This window comes from Sardina pilchardus, chromosome 8 (assembly GCF_963854185.1).
Source record: "Sardina pilchardus chromosome 8, fSarPil1.1, whole genome shotgun sequence".
NCBI classification, from domain to species: Eukaryota; Metazoa; Chordata; class Actinopteri; order Clupeiformes; family Clupeidae; genus Sardina; species Sardina pilchardus.
Genome location: NC_085001.1, coordinates 4136183 through 4142945, shown reverse-complemented (window position 1 = coordinate 4142945; position 6763 = coordinate 4136183). Strand labels below are relative to the sequence as shown.

Here is a 6763-nt window from a genome sequence, read left to right as displayed (position 1 = left end):
TAAGATGTTAAATATGTAAATGCTCTGAGAAAATTGACTGTGAAATGAGAATTATATTTCAGCTCTATTTTATGCAACGGATTGTGTAATAATTTATCTGATGGTAGTCTAGTTTGGCCAAACAATTCTATGTTTTGTAGAGAGCAGCTGCTTTCATTTCAAACTCGTGCAAACATTCCTGCTCCCAATCCCTGCGGCCATCCCTGACTCTTATAGAGGAGAGGCATTATCATGGGCCCCCTCAGCAATAAATCCCAATATTGGAGTCACACACACACACACACACACACACACACACACACACACACACACACACACACACACACACACACACACACACATACGTATACACACACACACACACACACACACACCACCCTCAATTATGAACTCCAGAAGAGGTGAACCACACCCAACTAGTGTCCAGCCGACCTTCAGCCAGCACTCAGCCAGCACCCAGCCAGCACCCAGCCGATCCCCAGCCAGTGGTCCAGTCTGCTGAATTCCAGAGGGATGGCGTCCATCTGAGGCGATTAAGCTTGAAGGCTTTTCATCTCCGCATGCCGTCCCCTACATGCGGGCAGCATGCCATGCCATGCCATGCCCAGGGCATTAACCCCGCGGATGCCATGCCATGCCATGCCATGCCCAGGGCATTAACCCCGCGGGCGCCCCCTCATCACTGGAGACTAGTGCCCGCTGCCCTCCTAATTGAGCCCGCTCCGGATTCATCTGCCTTCGTTTGTGTTTGTGTTTGTGTTTGTGGGATTGCATCTGTAATTCAGTTGTGTTAGAGGCGTGCCAGAGTTTAATCAGTGTGCTCAGCTGGGTGTGTGTGTGTGTGTGTGTGTGTGTGTGTGTGTGTGTGTGTGTGTGTGTGTGTGTGTGTGTGTGTGTGTGTGTGTGTGTGTGTGTGTGTGTGTGTGTGTGTGTGTGTGTGTGTGTGTGTGTGTGTGTTGGATCAGATCAGTCGGGGCGTAATGTTGGGGCTAGCCTAGTGTAGTGTACCCCCCCCCCCCCCACACACACACACAACTCTACTGTACAGCCTCATGTTCAAACAATAAAATGGAATGTCCTGCAACACTGCAAGCAGCATTAATTCTTCTGGTTTCATTGTGTGTGTGTGTGTGTGTGTGTGTGTGTGTGTGTGTGTGTGTGTGTGTGTGTCTGTTTGCTTGTTTTATCAGACCAGTGTCTTTAAAGTAGGTTCAAGAACGGGTCAACCTCTCGGACAGTTTGAAGTAGTTAATTGAGACAGTTGGCACAGTTTTATTGTGTGTGTGTGGTTGATTTTTTTTTTTTTCTTGAGTTCTTATTTAAATCAGACTTAGCACCCTTGAGCGTGTTGATGGGGAAGTCTGACCCCCATATGCAGACGGGGTAGCAGCACCCATCCTGGTTTGTATCATAAGCCAGCTGTCTTTAAATCCCCAAATGCCAAACTAAGCTGGAGTTGCAGAGTTGCCTCTCAATGGAATCTGGTGAATCCGTGTGTCGCCCACCGCAGGGTTCCGAGCTCAGACTTTTGGCAACTTTTGTTCACACACACAAAAGGAAACAACTGAGCAGGTTATAGCCTGCGATGGCCTTTTGTGCGCGTTTCCACCGCAACGCCCTCCGTCAACGCGCGCCCTCGTGTGGAGTAAAGAGGACACTTTGTGAATTCATATATTTACAAAAAAGTTTAGAGTGAAAGCCGTCCTTGGTTATGACCACCTTTACTTGGTTTTCCACAGTAGATGTTTTGAGATGCTAGAAGTTATTTTATATCTGTGCATATGAAGGCTAGGCTACTTTGAGTTAACTGAAGCGTCTGTTTTCGATGAATCGTAAATGTAATCAGAGTTTAAGGGCAGGCACTAGAAACACATATTAAAGAAAGTATTTGGCGAAGTAGCACTTTGAATTCAGACCTGCGTATCCTGACTAGACATATTTGGGTAATTTGTCACAATTCATACAAAGAGCCGTGGATAATTTATTCAGTTGGGACAATAGTAGGTGCAGACGAGGAGTGGAATTCTCAGCGGTATTCGAAGACAATGCGCGTGGACCTTTAGGTCACTCCGTTAGGGTCAGACTAGGGGGGCGAAACGTCACGAGGTCAGACAAATGGGAAGGCAACGGTAGTGTAATTTTTCAATCTGGGGACAGGGTAACCGGAGGGTAACGCGTGGTGTGTGTGCCGAGGGAGGGGGAGGAGACGCAAGCATTGTGCGCATTGTCTGCTCGAGAGGAGGACGCGCTGCGACTGCGAGAGAAAGGGACGGGAGTGGAAGCGCGAGGCAGACCCGTCGACAGCAGCGGGAGAAAGTGCCCTCTCCGTACAACACACAAGCTGCATTCTAGTTTCACCTGCCTACACTTTAACTAATGTTTGTAAACACGGTATTCCTTTTAGAGGACTGCCTACAACTGTTGGGCATTTGGGGCGTTAGCGCTACCTTTTAACTTCGAACGAGGGACACCCAACCAGGACTCAGGTTGAGAAAGAGCAAGTGGAGAACGGAACCCAAGTTCGACTTGGCGATGCACTTGTGTTCGACTGGAAAGTGTTTTCACTGAGATGAGGTTAGGAGAGAGCTGAGGAGAACCCTCAGAATACCCTCAGAGGAACGCTGTCTCGCGGTGTAATCCAGAAGAGTGGACTGCTCCGGGACGGGACGGAGGATCCGTGCATCTCGCTCGAGCCCCGAGGGGGGATATCGCCAGCCTCCCCACATGTTCCAATTTCCTCCCCCGCCGCACGCGGAGCACCTGTCCAGAACACTTCATCTCACCGGAGGAGAGGCCCCGACACTGACCGGTTATTGAATGCAATTCATCACTCTGTCATCTCTTCAGGAACATTTTGCATATTACTGAGCTGTTGGCTCACTGAACTGGAAGACGTCTGAGAAAACTATCTGAGGTCTCTTGAACTGGATGTATTTCCACTTAAATAAACCGACAACGATTCTACAGAGGTGCATTCGATTAGATGCGTATTCAAGACCACAAGAAGGCCTTTTATCGATGGACTAACAACCTCATTCTTTTGACACTGCGAAGTGCCTAATCTGGGTAAGACGCTCCTTCGTGTACACACACGCACGCACACACACACACACACACACACACACACAAACACACACATGCAGTCTCGCTTTCTAGCCGTGGGAAACCTTTGTGTGAAAACACTCCGTTACCACAATCATGGATGAATTCGGGAGTGTATCTTGATCTACTGTTAGTTACAGTTTGGCTTGGACTATACGTGAATTGTAACAGCACACTGTTTGCAGCACTCTAATGAAATAAGCGTATTAGTCTAGGTGAACGCCAAAGAACGTGGCAGGTGTGCGCGGAGTTTACATGAGGCTGCTCGCACGCACCCTACCCCCGTTGTTTTGCTTTGAGAACAACAAGACCTCACGAGCCCACAAAGTAGCCTACTCTTCCGTTAGAGACGCACAGCAGCAGGCTGCAATCTTTTCAAACCGGGTTATTGGGGTGCTATAACCATGCAGGCTGTGAAGAGCCCTTAGGGCTTACTTTTATGAATCGTTTAAAAAATTGTAAAGAACCAACAAAAGTGCCAAAAATGAAGCATGTAATAGAACCATATTTTGGTTCCATTCGGCACCTTTTTTGGTTCTTTAAACACCTTTTTATCCAGGAGCTGCGGTAGACAGTTAATCCTCAGTGTGTTGATTTGGCCGCCTTGTTCTCTTTTATCGCGCTTTGATGTGCAGACTCGTTTGAACAGCGCACACAGACGGTATTTACGTGCACCTGTCACGCTCAACATGTCTCCGGTGGCTACGGGACCTGCTGTTGCACGGTCACCTGCCAGTTGTCTCCCGCGGGCTGCCGGAGAGCCCTGGCGCGTGCACTAACGACTCACTGACCTAATTGTCGGCCTTAACTGTGGTCTCCTCCGACACCTGTTAATGCTGCGGTTTTAAGAAGCTCTGCTCTGTCCGTAAAGCTTGACCAGGAGTTGCTGCTCTGCGTGTCTGTGTCTACAAACACACCTCTAATCTAGAGGAGAGCGGCCGCTGCGCGCCCCGACTCCGCGTCTCGGTCACCGGGGCGTGATGTGATTGTCGCTGGTAGGTTAGTAGTAGGGCCCATCGGTGATCGATCGGGGTTCGATGGGACTGCTACCGATGCGGAAATGGTCAAATCTCGATAGTAAACACACAGTGCAGTGCATCAGTGGACCTGTGTGTGCTGTGTGTGTGGCACTGATTATTTCAGGCCTCTGCGAGCACAGATCAGTGTCACATGTGTGTGTGTGTGTGTGTGTGTGTGTGTGTGTGTGTGTCTGTCACCTCCTGGACGAGTGAGGCCAGACTGGTATCGAAAATCCCAGTTACCCAGTACTGCTGCTGTGTACTGCCCCAGGCGTGTGCACGTGTGTGTGTGTGTGTGTGCGTGTGTGTGTGTGTGTGTTCGTGCGCGTGCGTGCGTGTGTGCGTGCGTGTGGGGTTATGGTGGGCATTGTAATAATGAAGTGCTTACTCAGGACCACCGTGTCTATTGTGGCCAAAGTACAGGCTGCTGTACCGGCCAGAGAGTGACCAAGTGCTATTCACCAGCCTGAGCTGAGCTGCTCTTATTAATAACACCAATAATAATAATAATAATAATAACAAGTATCTCTCTCTCTCTGTCTTTCTTTTCTTTCTCTTTCTTTTCTTTCTCTCTCATTCCGTCACGGGACACTTCTCCCTGTTCTCATTGCACACACACACACACACACACACACACACACACACACACACACACACACCTCCTCATTCTCATCCCACAGACACACACACACATGCCTCCTCATTCTCATCCACACACACACACACACACACACACACACACACACACACACAGGCTGCAGCCCAAGGGGCATCACTGCACAGCGGGTCAGGGCCAGAAGCCCAGCTCTGGCAGACCTGAATCACCACCATGCACTCAGAGACTCATGTAGTGTGTGTGTGTGTGTGTGTGTGTGTGTGTGTGTGTGTGTGTGTGTGGTAGGATCCACTCAGAGACTCCGGTGCTGTTGATGTGTGTGTGTGTGTGTATGTGTGTGTGTGTGTGTATGGCAATATCCACTCAGAGACTCCTGTGCTGTTGGTGTTTGTGTGTGTGTGTGTGTGTGTCAGGATATGTCTGTTTGTGTGTGTGTGTGTGTGTGTGTGTGTGTGTGTGTGTGTGTGTGTGTGTGTGAATGTCAGGATATTTGTGTGTGTGTGACTTGGTTAATAAGCAGCCTGTTTATTAGGAGGTATGTGTAGGCTAATATACTGAATCCCGTATGCAGTGGTGTGTGTCATGTGTGTGTGCGTGTGCAGCCCACTGTGTGATGTGTGTGTGTTGGTCATGGAGTTAACCCCCGCTTGTTTCTCCAGAGGATTCCGAGGCGAGTTTATGGCCAGTTCAAGTTTTTATTTCTGCGACGGCTTTGAGGCCAAAAGAGCTTAGCGTTGCTGGAATATGGCAAACAGGGAAGAAATGAGCCAATCGGATTAGACCTGCGTTACTCACTCTACACACTCTTAATGGAGGCATTGTGAACGGGCCGGAGACCCCAGCTTATGTCAGCGCTCGTGAGGTGAGCTCACACCGCAGCTCTGCATCCGTACACACACACACACACACACACACACACACACACACACTCACACACACACTCACACTGCAGCTGTGCTCTATGAGTCTCATGAGGTGGGGGGGTGGGGGGGGGGGGTCACAGGCACGAGACTAAGACATGTCCAAAGACTTCAGCCGCACACCCGCTCATCGAAATCTAAGACGTGTCCACAGAGCTCAGCTGTAGGACTCGCGTGGGTCTCTCTGGTCTCGTGAGCGGTGAGACGTAGACACGAGACCGCACACACACGACTCAAGCGTCTCACACACGTCTCGGGGAGCTCAAACTCACAGAGAGCTCAGTCCTGCAAGAGTCACTCCTCTGAAACAGCACTCAAGACCCGTCTCAGCGGCAGAACTCTACAACACACACACACACAGAGCTCCGCTGCAGAACTCTACAACACACACACACACACACACACACAGCTCCGCTGCAGAACTCTAGAACACACACACAAAGAACTCTAGAACACACACACACAGAGCTCCGCTGCAGAACTCTAGAACACACACACAAAGAACTCTAGAACACACACAAACAGATACGTTGCAGAACTCTAGAACACACACACACAGAACTCTAGAACACACACACACACAGAGATCTGCTGGAGAACTCTAGAACACACACAGAACACTCCGCTGGAAGACTGGACTATCACACCCACTGCTACGGTACACACACACACGTCACGTACACACACACACCTACACACACACTGCTGTGCTTGCTCCCCCACAGACCTCCATGACACGTCAGTGTGACACCCCTGAGCTGTGATGCTCCCTGGGCCGGGCGTTTCCCAGAGGCCTTTGCTGCAGGCCTCAGAGCGCTCTTTAATTGAGCAGCAGAGCCACCGCTGTCTGGGTGGAGGATCCACAGTGGAGAACAGCAGCTGTCTGTGAGTGAACTCCATCAGTGGAGAACAGCAGCTCTCTGGGTGGAGGAGCATCTCTGAGTGAACTCCATCTGTGCAGAACAGCAGCTCTCTGGGTGGAGGAGCATCTCTGAGTGAACTCCATCTGTGCAGAACAGCAGCTGTGTGTGAAAGTGTTGTGGGTGACTTCCTATGAGCCTCTGATGCTGAGAGTGTGTGTGTGTGTGTGTGTGTGTGTGTGTGTG

General features: G+C 50.1%; 1 protein-coding gene across 1 annotated transcript in view; it reads left to right on the top strand.

Annotated features, from left to right (window-relative positions):
- The first annotated feature begins 2997 nt into the window (after positions 1–2997).
- The window catches only part of igsf9b (immunoglobulin superfamily, member 9b), a 55917-nt gene continuing 52151 nt past the window's right edge, over positions 2998–6763 (top strand). The window contains exon 1 of the mRNA XM_062543823.1: positions 2998–3066. The gene's annotated coding sequence lies outside the window, so the exon portion shown is untranslated. The remainder of the gene's footprint in view (positions 3067–6763) is intronic.